Genomic DNA, 15,196 nt, shown 5'->3' with positions numbered 1-15,196 from the left:
CTTGGACTGCAAGGAGATCCAGCCAGTCCATTCTGAAGGAGATCAGCCCTGGGATTTCTTTGGAGGGAATGATGCTAAAGCTGAAACTCCAGTACTTTGGCCACCTCATGCGAAGTGTTGACTCATTGGAAAAGACTCTGATGCTGGGAGGGATTGGGGGCAGGAGGAGAAGGGGACGACAGAGGATGAGATGGCTGGATGGCATCACTGACTCGATGGACGTGAGTCTGAGTGAACTCCGGGAGTTGGTGATGGACAGGGAGGCCTGGCGTGCTGCGATTCATGGGGTTGCAAAGAGTCGAACATGACTGAGTGACTGAACTGAACTGAACCTGGCATGCTGTTGTCCATGGGATCGTAAAGAGTCAGACATGACTTAGCGACTGAACAACAACAACATGCTTAAAAACCCTTACAAGTATATACATATTTGAACATGGACTGAAACAGATATGCAAATGTTTATTGTAGCATTACTAACGATAGACAAAAAGTAGAAGCAACTCAAGTGTTCATCAGCAGATGAATTGCTAAACAAAATGTAGTATATTTGACTCTTGAACAACACCAGTTTGAACTTCAAGGATCCACATATCAGTGGATTTTTTTTTTCACTAGTAAATACTACAGTTGGCTGAATCTACAGGTATATAACCACGAATATGGAGGCACTGGGTATATTAGGACAGTTGACTTAAAGTTATAGGTGGATTCTTAACTGTATGGAGGGTGGGCATGCCTATGCTCTCCTTTGTTCAAGGATCAATGTATATGTGTACAATGAAGTATTATTCAGCCATAGAAAGGAATGAAGTTCTGATACATGCTACAAGATGGATGAACCTTGAAAACATTGTGCTGCATGAAATAAACCACACAGGAAGGATAAATATTGTGACTCCACTTGTATGAATTATCTAGAGTGGGAAAACCCATAGAAACAAAAAGTTGATCAGAGGTCTTCAAGGAAAGGTAAATGGGTTATTGCTTAATGGTTAAATTTTCTCTGTGTGTGATGGAAAAGTTTTAGAAATAGATAGTGGTGGTGGTTATATAGCATTGTGAATATAATTAATGCTTTCATTCATACTTAAAAAGGATTAAAATAATAAATTTTATGTTATATATATGTATATATTTAACCATGATAGAAAATAAATGGACGTGTCTACACGGGTAGTATTTCTGGACTCCTTGTTCTTGTCTGTTCATCTATGTGTCTTTCCCTCCCCTGGTACCACACTGTCTTGATTACTGTAGCTATATAATAAGTCTTGAATTTGAGTAGACTAATTCCTCCCATTTAATTTTCTTTTTCAAAATAATTTTAGCTATTCTAGTTCTTTACCTTTCCATATAAATTTTAGAATACTCTTGCCTGTATCTACAATAAAAGTTACTGGGATTTTGATGGGAATTCATTAAATCTGTATTGTTACATCTTTTGATATATTAAAAACATTATGATGTATCCTATATATCCCATGTAATATTTATGTTCATAGTCTAATTTGTCTTATGTAAAAATTGCCACCTAAGTTCTCTTACATTTTGCATTTTATAACATATCATTTTGAATCCTTTTACTTTTAAATTACATGTGTCTTTATATTTAATGTTTGTTGCTGATAGACAACATATAGTGGGGACTTTTTAAATCTAGTTTGATCATTTATGATTTTTAATTGGTTTTTTTATTAATTGCCTATGTGATTAATTAATTACATATGTGATTCAGTTTAAATGTTTTCTGTTTTTTCCCATTTTATTTGTTTCCTTGTTCTTGTTTTATTTTGCATTGGTTAAATGTTTTTGTACTTTATTTTTCTCACTATTACTTGCTCTATCTGTTCAAAATTTTTATTTAATGTTGCTACTCTATCTTTTGGGCTTCCTTGGTGGCTCAGCTGGTAAAGAATCTGCCTGCAATACAGGAGACCTTGGCTTGATCCCTGGGTTGGGAACATCCCCTGGAGAAGAGAAAGGCTACCCACTCCATTATTCTGACCTGGAGAATTCCATGGACTGTATAGTCCATGGGGTCGCAAAGAGTTGGACACGACTGAGAACTTCACTCACTCACTCTATCTTTAAATAATTTTATAACATTTCACTTACAAACCTTGCACATGTGCTAAGTCGCTTCAGTCGTGTCTGACTCTTTTCGACTCCATGGACTGTAGCCTGCTAGCCTTCTCTGTTTATGAGATTCTGCAGGCAAGAATACTGGAGTGGGTTGCCATGCCCTCCTCCAGGGAATCTTCCCAACCCAGGGATCCCACCCACATCTCTTATGTCTCCTGCATTGGCAGGTGGGTTCCTCACCACTAGCACCACCCTGGAAGCCCCAGAAAACCTTACAACAGTTTATTTTAGTTCACCTCTATCCTTTCTTAATCACCCAGATAACCATGCTCATGAGGTCACTCAATTAGAGCCAGACATCCTGGAGTGTGAAGTCATCTGGGCCTTAGGAAGTGTTAATAAAAACAAAGCTAGCAGAGGTGATGGAATTCCAGCTGAGCTATTTCAAATCCTAAAAGGTGATGCTGTCAAAGCGTTGCACTCAGCATGCCAGCAAACTTAAAACACTCAGCAATAGCTGCAAGACTGGAACATGTCAGTTTTCATTCCAGTCCCAAAGAAGGGCAATGACAAAACATGTTCAAAAACTACCATATAATTGTGCTCATCTCACATGCTGGCAAGATAATGCTGAAAATCCTTCAAGTTAGACTTCAACAGTACATGAACTGAGAACTTCTAGATGTACAAGCTAGATTTAGAAAAGGCAGAGGAACCAGAGATCAAATTGCCAATATCCATTGAATCACTGAAAAAGCAAGGGAATTCTAGAAAAATATCTACTTCTGCTTCATTGACTACGCTAAAGCCTTTGGCTGTGTGGATCACAACAAACTGGAAAATTCTTAAAGAGATGGGAATACCACAGCACCTTATCTGCCTCCTGAGAAACCTATATGCAGGTCAAGAAGCAACAGTTAGAACCGGACATGGAACAATGGGCTGGTTCCAAATTGGAAAAGGAGTATGTCAAGGCTGTATATTGTCACCTTGCTTATTTAACTTATATTCAGCATACTGCTAAGTCACTTCAGTCGTGTCCGACTCTGTGCGACCCCATAGACGGCAGCCCACCAGGCTCCCCTGTCTCTGGGATTCTCCAGGCAAGAACACCAGAGTGGGTTGCCATTTCCTTCTCCAGTGCATGAAAGTGAAAAGTGAGAGTGAAATCGCTCGGTCGTGTCCGACTCTTAGCAACCCCATGGACTGCAGCCCACCAGGCTCCTCCATCGATGGGATTTTCCAGGCAAGAGTACTGGAGTGGGGTGCCATTGCCTTCTCCCAATATGCAGCATACATCATGTGAAATACCCAGCTGGATGAATCAGAAGCTGGAATCAAGATTCTCAGGAGAAATATCAACAACCTCAGATATGAATATATCACCACCATAACGACAGGAAGTGAAGAGGAACTAAAGAACCTCTTGATGAGGGTGAAGAGGAGAGTGAAAAAGCTGACTTAAAACTCAACATTCAGACGTCCGTGTTCCTTGTCGCTCGCCGCAGCGCCTGGCGCCCGGGAAGAGGTGGTTGTGAGGGGAACCTGCTCTCGGCTCTTCGGCTTCCTAGGCTTGAGATTTGTCAGAGGGAGGGGGCGGCGAGTGAAAGAAAAAAAAAAAAAAAACTCAACATTCAAAAAACTAAGATCATGGCATCTGGTCCCATCACTTCTTTGCAAATAGAAGGGGGAAAACTGGAAGCAGTGACAGATTTTATTTTCTTGGGCTCCAAAATCACTGTGGATGGTGACTGCAGCCACAAAATTAAAAGACTCTTGCTCCTTGGAAGAAAAGCTGTGACAAATGCAGACAGTATTAGAAGCAGAAACATCACTTCGCCAACAAAGGTCCGTTTAGTCAAAGCTATGGTTTTTCCAGTAGTCGTGTACATAACACATGTGAGAGCTGGGCCATAAAGAAAGCTGAGCACTGAAGAATTGATGCTTTCGCATTGTGGTGCTCCCATTGAGAGTTCTTTGGACAGCAAGGAGATGCAGCCAGTCAGTCCTAAAGGAAATGAACCCTGAATATTCATTGTAAGGACTGATGCTGAAGCTGAAGCTCTAATACTTTGACTACCTGATGTGAAGAATCAACTCTTTGGGAAAGACCCTGATGCTGGTTCAGGTTGAGGGCAAGAGAAAAAAGGGACTACAGAGGACTACAGTTTGAGCAAACTCTGGGAGATAGTGAAGGGCAGGGAAACCTGGTGTGCTGCAGTTCATGGGGTCACAAAGAGTAGGACACAACTTAGCCACTGAACAACAACAATAAATGGAATAATGCAATAAAAGCATTTGTGAACTGGCTTATTTCACTTAGAAAAATACATTGATATTTCATCTGTGTCATTATGTGATTCAGTAGTTCATTCCTTTTTAGTGTTGAATCCTATTCTAGTTATCCATAATTTGAAGACCATCTAGGCTTTCAGTTTTCAGCAATTTATGAGTAAAATTGCTGTAAATATTGTGTACAGACTTTTTTTGCGACCATAACATTTTAATTCTTCTCGATAATACATAGGGATGGATTGCCAGGGTAGTCAAACTTTCTTTTTTTTTTTCCTTCCTTATTTTCCATCTCATAGTAATCTTTTGAAACTCAAGCATCATGTGTAGGCTGGTAAAGATTTAGATAATTAGTATTTGTGCCTGAAAATGAACAGGCATGCATGCAGTTAAGTTACATGGATCCACTTGATTCTTTTGAGGCTTGTTTTGAATCTTTATTAGTAAAAGTTTAGAGGAGCCTTTACTCCGGGGTATGGCCCTTCTGGAGTCTTTATTAAATATTCTGAGTGGTTATCAAGGGTTCTTTACACAGATGAGTAAGAAATATGAACACCTCTAAGCCCTATGTGGGCTTTGGGAATTGTTTAGCTTGTGACTTCTTATTGCTCTTTATCCAGTTTCACGGAATTTCACCCTGCGTGTGTGTACATTGGTTGTCAGCCAATGAGGCTAGATGAATGAGATGAAGAATTCTAGAACTTTTTTCTATGAAGTGTCCTTTTCTCCCAAACTCTGATGCTAAAATACCAGTTGATTCAGCCTCATGAACTCTAATCTCTGTCTCATAATCTCAGTGAGACTCTTTGGTACCCCTTGTGAGTCCTCCTCCCTGAGTAAGTAAGTAAAGTAGCTCAGTCATGTCCGACTCTTTGCGACTCTAGCCCACCAGGCTCCTCTGTCCATGGGACTTTCCAGGCAAGAGTACTGGAGTGGGTTGCCATTTCCTTCTCCAGGGCATCTTCCCAACCCAGGGATCGAACCCTGGTCTCCAGCATTGCAGACAGACGTTTTACCATCTGAGCCACCAGGGAAGCATGAACCTCCTCCCTGAACCGTGAACCAAAAAGTATCTCAGACTGAATGCCTAAGTGATTAGAGTTGAATTCACTTGCTTACTTTCTTTCAGAAATGACAGTCCTGTGCTGATATCAAGTTTTAAAAATCATTTGTCTTAGATAGCTTGTCCATTTTTAAAAAGGTCATTGTTTACAGTGGGAGGAGAAGTATTGTCTCAGTTATGCCATCACGGCATCCTCATCTCATTTTCCTTATTTGCTTTAATTTTGATTGTGCTTTCCATTGTCATGCTCCTAGCTAAAAAATTCTCTCTACTGTATTTAATATAATGCTTCTGACTATTCAAATTGTTGTGGCAGTTTTTTAAATGGCAATGAATTCATTGCATATCTATAAAATAAAACCCATATTTAAAAATTTTTATGTATACCCAATATTTGTAAGAAGGCTAATGGCTAATTCTGATTGACTGATTGGGTTTATGACATTCTAATTTTTCTCACTGTCAAGATAGTTATATTGAGTCTTAGAAACAATACCATAAAAGTCAGAAGGATAATTAAATGTGGTTTTAAGTTCCCTTATTATCTTGTGTTTTTTGAAGTTAACATGTCCTTCCTTTTAAATATCAATCCACGTTAGCAAATAAAAATATAATTTTAAAATGATGTGTCTAAATAAGTCAAATAAGAGTAACCCAGATGTTTATGAATAGTCCATTAGGTATACTTGTAGCAATAAGTTGAATTGATGTGGAAAAAGCCAGTTTTGTGTAAAATCAGAAACAAACAAAATTACTACTGATCCCCAGAGAAGTGATTTTATTATTTAGTAAATCCTGCCAGGCTGTGATAGTCATATTCCCTCCTCTCAGTTCAGCAGCTTGTCTCTTGTGTCACAGCTCCTGCACTGACATGGCAGCCTCCTTGGTACCACTTGTGAACATATGCAGTGTGCTCTGAGTGTGGGCTCCTTGTTCTTTCCTGTGATCCCTTGCACCACCAGCTGGAGCGCTGATGCTACAGGCAGTCTGGTGCCCACACACAGACTTGGGAGCATCACCAATCTTTGACCTTTGCCTCCTGAAGGAGACTACTGACTGTTGTGTTTCCTTTCCCTTCCTTTGCACCTTTGCAGCCTCTACCAGACTGATGCTTTTTTAGGAGGTTGGGTTTTTTCCACTAAATTAAAAAGGGGGAGAATATGGAAGAGGTGAAGTATGTGAAACTGCTAGAAATAGCAAGCATGCAGAATCGAGGCTGGGTAATGTTCTAACAGCCCTACAAATCCTCATTCATTTAATCTTCACTATATCATGAGCTTGGTGCATTACTGTCTTCCTATGTTCTTCTATCTACATGAGAGATCTGATATTGATCTTGGCTTTACTGGGTTTATGCTTGAAATGATCAGTTTTAAGTCACAAACTTGCACAGAAATGAAAGCTCTCCTGATTTGTCTCACTCAGTTTCACTCCTGCATCCCCCAAACCCTCAAGATTGGCAGATGTGAGAAAGCAAATTTCTCCTAATTTTACTTTCATCTATATATGACAGAAACTTTGAATTTTTTTTTTTAAAAAGTACTTAGTAACACCAACTAACTTAGTAACTCCGGGCAGAAGTGCTATAGTTAGTCTGTGGTTTTGTGTCTCTTTAGCATACCACTGTGACTACCCACCCAAGTGAATGCATAAAAATGGCTTAAAAGAGTTGTTTGAAATATTACATTTTAGCTTCAGTAAAATCTTCTTTTCTAGAGTTCAGTCATTCTCATTTTTAATTGGATGATGCCCAAAGGGGACCCCAAAGGCTGGTCCAGAGAGAGGGCTAAAGGCACGATGGGGCTGCCTGCCCAGTCAACCAATGGAAGGAGAGTCTGAAGGCATAGGTGGCTGGTGAGCGTAAACTGGAGCATATTTTAGTAGCACCTGTGTGCAGAAGATGGCATGCAGAAGCTTAAGGGAGCTGAGAGCTTCACGAGTTTTGCAAGCCAATTGTTAAATATAGTCATTATTAAAAATTAAGTTATATAAACTTCCAATTAAATAAATTACATTAAAAAGAGGTAACAAAACAGAAAGAGACTCACAGACTTAGAAAGTGAAATCATGGATGCGGGAGGTTGGGGGGAGCATGGGGTGGGAAGGATGGTGGGGAGGGATAGTTAGGAATTTTGGGATGGACATGTACACATTGCTATGTTTGAAATGGACAACCAACAAGACCTACAGTAGAGCACAGGGAGCTTTGCTCCATGTTATGTGGCAGCCTGGATGGGATGGCGGTTTGGGGGAGAAGAGATCCATGTATATATATGGCTAAGTCCCTTCACTGTTCACCTGAAACTGTCACAATATTGCTGGTCAATTGGCTATACAGTCCAAAATTAAAAGTTTTAAAAAACACACCAAAAAACAGAGGAAAAAACCCAAAGGTAACAAACTCAAAGTCCTCACTTCCCAATTGGTTTGCTCTTCTCTATGCTCTTGTACTTCTTAACATGTATCATATCTATATGATGTGCTGGTACTGGATGTCTCTTACTAACTCCGAACTCAGAGATGTCACTTTGGTAGCTTGAAATTGTGCAGGGATTTACATGAGAGAGAGCTGATTGTTAAACGTTTAACAGCACAGCACTGCTTGGAGGGAAGCCTGGGTCTGAGAGAACCTGGTTTCTGGGTCAGGCTGAGAAGAGGAAATGAGGAAGGCAGAGATTATACATGAAGCAGCAATTCGAGCAGAGATTTCAGAATGAAGGCATTCCTGTTCACAGATGTATTCTATTTGCCTTCCATATTTAAAAAATTATTTGGATTAGTCGATAGCACTTCTAAATGAGAACTTCATGTAAAAAATCAGAATTCCAGACTTCTTAGAAAAATAAAACATACTGGTAGTATATTAATGCCAAACTGAGTCCTTTGGTAACTTGGCAGCCACTGGCTGGAGTGATGGTTACCTTTTAGGAAAGTATCTGTCTTCCATGGTTATTTGACCTTCCCAGCCCCGGTTGTCTTTAATGTCATCATTCCTGCTGTAATGAAAGTGTCATTAGGTTCAGTAGCCAAGGGAATTGAAAGAATGGGGGAGAATGAGATGCAGACACAGTGACATTAGTTATTTCTAGGGCTCAGTTTACAGACAGGGGCATATCCCCCAGTGTTCCTTTTACAAGAAACTTAGACTTGCCAGGACTGGCATAGCTTAAGAACTCACACAGACCTGGACATAGAAAGATCTTTAAACATCAAGATAGGTGTAATCTAGTTCATGACCTGAAGATTCTCTATTTTATTTATGACTCATGCTCTTACTCAGAGTCTGATTGTTTTAACGTTTATTTTCTTTTAGAAAGAATCACAAAATTATTTGTATTATCTAGATTTCCAAACCACATAAAATTATAAGATAAAAATTACAATAAGAAGAATGCTACTAAAAACAAGGCCTCAAGCATAATTACATGGGACCATTTATTTCGGGGGCAGCAACTTTCTGCATCTCTGTAGCTCCTAAAGAAACCATTTCTTGACACAGCTAATCAGTCATTGATGATCAAAATGATGACTTGTGTTAGCTTTGTGTTTATAACACATTCAGTGCATTTAGTTACAAAGGTAAGGAAATGTAAACCATCACAGCAATTCCTGTCTTTTTCTCTAATCCAGAAGTTTGCTTCCCCTCCGGTCCTTTTCTGCTCTGTGTAAGGTTCTTTTTGCTTCTCTCTTCACCTGGCTAATTTCTGTTTATCTTTCAGGTTATAGCTTAGCATTACTTTCTCAAGGAGGCCCTCCATGATTTTCTGGTCAATATTAGGTCCCTCTGTTATAGACCCTACTCCACTGTACCCTGGACACTTACTTCCTTTATGGCTTATTCAATCATAGTTCTAGCAGTTTCCATCTGTGTTTTTCTTTGTTTAGTGTTTATCAGCATCACTAGACTCTGATTCCATGAATGCATTAACCATATTTATCTTATTCATTGCCATGTTGCCTAGTGTCCATGGTGGCTGTACAGTAAATAATTTTTTGAATAGATAATGGTCAGACTAAAAACAAATCTTGAAACACTACCATATATCTACAAAACTTAGCTCTTAATAAAAACATGGTGTGTGACTGAATTCCCACATATACTTTTCTCTCTTCTTGGTAGATCATATTACAATGGGCCTGATAAATATTTGCTGAATGAACAATGCTAAACAAGAAATTTCACTTTGGTCCTTTTTCCTTAGAGGCAGTGGTCCTCAGCACCGGAGACTTGAGAGTAACTGCACATTTACACATTTTAACTACAAATGCAAACAAGCAATTTCTCTGGAAGTATTGGGAGATTCTAAATCTTGTCAAATGTGACAGCATCGCAGATGGAAGAAAATGCAAGACTATGTGCTTATTCATTAGCCACTTTAAACCCCCAAGTGGTCTCCATTTTACTCTTTTGGATCATAAACACTTTGCAGACTCATAAGAATGTGTGTCTCTCCAAGTGATTCCAAAAATGGGGAAGCTGGCCTTTTCTACGACTGACTACAGGCATATGTGGTAGCCGAAGACAAAAGTGTTAGTCGGGAAAACAAAGGTTCTGTTTTAATGTAATGGAAAATTAGGAATCCTAAACAACTTGCTCATCAATCAAAACACTGGAAATTTTGCAAAAAGGAGCTTTCTAGTTAACAGTGTTTTCACCTGGGGCTCATTAGTGGTTTTAAAAGTGGTTCTTTCTCTAGTTTCTAACTAATGCGTGGCTGGGAGTCAGGCCAGGTGTCCCTTCTACTGATTTCCGCTCTGAGAAGCTTTAGCTGAAAACCCATCCCTTTCACACCACGCAGGCGGAATCTGTTCACTGGTTCCATTAAATTAGGTCTGTCTCCACCACTGTGCACACACCAAGGCAAGTAGCTGGTTTCAGACCCCAAAGCTAAGAACCCTAAATTCTTTGGGTTGCTTGTCTTTCATTGATGAGAATTTGAGCTCCTTAAATTCAGAAGTCTGTTTTAGATTGTGTTGTTCTATTGAAGGAATTAAATGAGACAATTCTCATAGTCAAGGGTTGGGCAATTAAAGTATTAGACTAATAATTTTTAATAAAAAATGTTCAGTTTACAGCCTTTCACATGTTTCAATGAGAGGACCTGCAACTGTGCTTGGAGGAGGAACTGCCCCCAGATCAGTTTGGCTTCTTCTATCAAACTTTCCCTGTAGTTTTCCCAAGCAAGAATAAACTTCTATTCTTCCTAGATTCGGCCTTGATGAGAAATGCCTTGACATTTAATCATATAAGACCTAGCTTTGAAATCTTTGGTGGTAATGTTGTTTAGTTGCTAAGTCATGTCCAACTCTTTGTGACCCCATGGACTGTAGCCCACCAAGTGTTAGAGACTTTCTTTTCAGATCACGGGGCAATGCTGGCAACTGAGAATATAAAACTTCACAGCAGACTGACCGTAACTTGTTCCAGGGGTGATTTGCTGGGGTTTCCTTACATGCCAAATATATGTGAATATTTCAGGCTCAAGTGCTTTGATGAGCGATTAAGAAAATAACAGTCTTAATGGCTTGCGAAAATGGGGAACAAGGAATAAGCTATCATAAGGGAAAGACAGCTTATGACTCCAGTGTAATGAGGGAGTCAGAGAAAGGTCAACTGAAAGAAGCTGAAGGTAAGCCACGGCAGAATGAGCACAGTTCTGAAAGTGAGTCACAGTAGGGTTGGAGAGGGGACCGTAAATTTCACGTATGGTCTTCCAAATTGGATCAAAAGAATTGGATTAATGAGACAGTGAATTGTGTCCTGTGTACTGTGAGGAGGACATGGCCTCTCATGGGCCCCCATAAAAAAGTGTAAAGACTGTTTTCACAATCACTGAATGTACAACTATCAATATTAGACTGACCACATCCTGATGCACGTGGGGAGGAAATGTATTTGGCGTGAACAGTAATTTGGGACATTTAGTATCCTCAAGTAGGGTGAATTTGTATGTTTTTCTTTCTTAGAGAGCAATACAATTTTTCATTTTAAAATAGCATGCAACGCTTTTTGACAATGGCACCTTTTCATTGAGCAGACAGTATCTAATTTATGGTAACAAGAACCAGCTCCTAAGTGTGTTCGTTTTTCTTGCACTATAGCATCCAGAGAGGAAAGTGGACGGTTTTTACCAAGTGTGAACTGTTCTGGGGTACTGATTTATGTGGCTGCCGTAGTGGATGGGGCTTCCCAGGTGGCGCTAGTGGTAAAGAACCCGCCTGCCAAGGCAGGAGATGTAAGAGACGTGGGTTCAATCCCTGAGACGGGAAGATCCCCTGGAGGAGGGCATGACAACCCACTCCAGTATTCTTGCCTGGAGAATTCCATGGACTGAGGAGCCTGGGGGGAGACAGTCCATAGTGTCACACAGAGTCAGACATGACTGAAGCGACTTAGCATGCACCCAGTGGATGAGGCAGAACTAAGAGGGACTCTGCCTAGCTGTGCACTGTGCTCACCGTCAGAACCCGGAATGGTTCCGTATCCCAGTTCTCTTATGCTCAGGGTGGATGTGTTTCAGAGTGACCCAGATGCCTTGGTCTTTTGAGAAATAACTCAAGGTATACCTCCTGTCTTGTCTTAGGTACTGAAATTGTAAATACACATCACATATCTACCTGCCCCTCTATCAGCTTCATTTAAGAAAGGAGGGAGGTGGGAGAAAATATACCTCCTCTTTTCCAAAATAGAGAGTGCGGTGGTTTGTGTTTGGAATTTTAGGTCACTCTAGAGGCAATATTAGAGATCATTTGCTTTCCTTGACCAACTAAGACTGCCCAGAATATGGTGTATATCAAAGTGAAAGTCATTCAGTCGTATCCAACTCTTTGTGACCCCATGGACTACACAGTCCATGGAATTCTCCAGGCCAGAATACTGGAGAGGGTAGCCTTTCCCTTCTCCAGGGTATCTTCCCAACCCAGGAATTGAACTCAGGTCTCCCACATTGCAGGCAGATTCTTTACCAGCTGAACCACAAGGGAAGCCCATGGTATATATAGGTAGTCACAAATAACCATCATCAACACATAATTTTGTTAAATTGGTAAAAAGACTTTTCTCTCACATCCCTTTTAAAGGGTCAAATAATCCTGAAGGAGTAGCTAGCTATCCCCAAGTGCTTTTCGGATGGGTGGGATGAGAATGGCAGAAATCACTCGTCTAAGAATATTTTAAAATATCATTACATCACTTTATTCTCACAGTTCTGTCCTGAATCACTTCCTGGTGGTTCAGTATTACAAAAAAGCCCCAACTCTTTCAAGCTACCAAGAAGGTGTCACAGTTATGGTGTAGCACCTATAGTTACATTTATAGAGGTTCCACGAGTTGAAAATAGAAATGACTCTAACAAGGCTTATAAAGTCTAGTGGTCTTTGGGTCCAATGTACAGTCTATAACACATTAAGAAGATAAACACTGGATTTAATTTTTCATTTCAGAAGCTAGTTGAGCTGTTTCTCTTATTCCTATCAGCCTTTGGTAAAAATGTACATATTCAGTCAAACTAAAATATGGATGATTTATGCATCTCAGCAGGCACTCATTTGAGAAGGAAATTGCACCCCATCCTGGTTCATACTTGTATGTGGCTGTCACAAAATTAGCTTACGGACTGCCTTTTCAAGAATTTATACATATGTAACACCAGCGTTTGCTTTCCTTTTAATGATATCAGTGAAACTAAGACCTCCCATTTTCCTGGTTTGGTAACCTATTAAGTTGTACCAGAGGCTCAGTGTCAGGAAGCCAAAGTCTCAAATGAGAACTAAAGACAATAAACTCCCTATTTTTGGACTTGTGGCAGACAGAGGCAAGTGCACAGTTTTAAACTAGGTCTTGAAGCTAAATCTCTGCCATGGGAAGCTGTAAGTGTTCCTGATAAACCCACGTCCAAGGAGATGGAGGGAAGGAGGGAGAGAAAGGTAAGAAGAGAGGAAGGTAAAGAGGACAAATGAATAAACCCAGGTCTAACAGGGGTTTGCACTAATTAGCATTTCTTTTAGCATTTGTTTAAAAAACAGGATTTAGGAATTAGATGATATTGCTCACCTCTCACCTAGCATTCTCTGTGTAATATTGTTTTGGCCTTCTTGTCTTAGGGCTTCTTCTATCTCCAGGGTATGAATTCTTTTTGTAGGTCACCTTCCATCCCTCATTTTATTCCTTTTTCTATTCTCCTTTTATGACTTTCTAAATGTTCTTGTCATCCTTTTTCTGTCTTCTTCATTCTCTCTACAAAGAGTAAAAATGTCCTTGTGAGTTTAGCATTTGACCAAATTCTAAGCATGACATACATTTTTGTTGTGGATTTTTATAAAATTTGTTTTCACATGCTGTTAATTTAATATAAAGTGGCAGGACAGTGGCTTATTTGGAATATTTAATCATCAAGAATTAGGAATTTCTGAAAAATCCTCAAGAAAGGGGAAGGTCCTAAAAGTTCTTGTGGGAACCTAGATTACAATGTAATTTTACAAACTTGGTCTCATCTTTTTCAAAGTAGATTAGTAAGAAGATGCAACGTTCAGGTATCATGACCACTAAAAGGAGACTGTTTGCCATAGTCTTAAGCATTTTCAACCCATTCGATAAAATATTTAGGGGTGTGATATATCCCAAGGAATTAAGAATTCATTTTGGGTCAGTTTTGGAATTTATTCCACTTTTTTTTTTTTAATCAGTCTTAAATTATGTGAAAAGCTAATCAATACTGATGAAGGCTTATCTTTTTGTAGTGTTAATTTCCTATGTGATTTCCATTTTATTGCAGTAGTTATCTAGAAATATGTTTAGTTTGTAAATTAAAAACATTTAACCTATTATTTTATTTCTAATATAATTTTACTGGGTTATAAGAAAGAGAGAAAATTAAATGACTTAGTATTTAGGATTTTTTAGGCTGAAATTTAGAGTTCATTATGCAGCTAATGCATGGTTTGCTTTTGTAAATATTGCATATGTATTCTACATTTGGTATTGAGTTTTACCTGTTATTAACAGCTTGACTGTGTGGATCACAAACTGTGGAAAATTCTGAAGGAGATGGGAATACCAGACCACCTGACCTGCCTCTTGAGAAACCTGTATGCAGGTCAGGAAGCAACAGTTAGAACTGGACATGGAACAACAGACTGGTTCCAAATAGGAAAAGGAGTACGTCAAGGCTGTATATTGTCACCCTGTTTATTGAACTTCTATGCAGAGTACATCATGAGAAATGCTGGGCTGGAAGAAGCACAAGCTGGAATCAAGATTGCCAGGAGAAATATCAATAACCTCAGATATGCAGATGACACCACCCTTATGGCAGAAAGTGAAGAGGAACTAAAAAGCCTCTTGATGAAAGTGAAAGAGGAGAGTGAAAAAGTTGGCTTAAAGCTCAACATTCAGAAAACGAAGATCATGGCATCTGGTCCCATCACTTCATGGGAAGTAGATGGGCAAACAGTGGAAACAGTGTCAGACTTTATCTTTTTGGGCTTCAAAATCACTGAAGATGGTGACTGCAGCCATGAAATTAAAAGACGCTTACTCCTTGGAAGAAAAGTTATGACCAACCTAGATAGTGTATTGAAAAGCAGAGACATTACTTTGCCTACAAAGGTCCGTCTAGTCAAGGCTATGGTTTTTCCAGTGGTCATGTATGGATGTGAGAGTTGGACTGTGGAGAAAGCTGAGTGCCGAAGAATTGATGCTTTTGAACTGTTTTGTTGGAGAAGACTCTTGAGAGTCCCTTGGACTGCAAGGCTGTC

This window comes from Bison bison, unplaced genomic scaffold, assembly GCF_000754665.1.
Source record: "Bison bison bison isolate TAMUID 2011002044 unplaced genomic scaffold, Bison_UMD1.0 scf7180017864241, whole genome shotgun sequence".
In the NCBI taxonomy this organism is placed as follows: Eukaryota; Metazoa; Chordata; class Mammalia; order Artiodactyla; family Bovidae; genus Bison; species Bison bison.
This window is presented reverse-complemented; position numbering follows the sequence as displayed.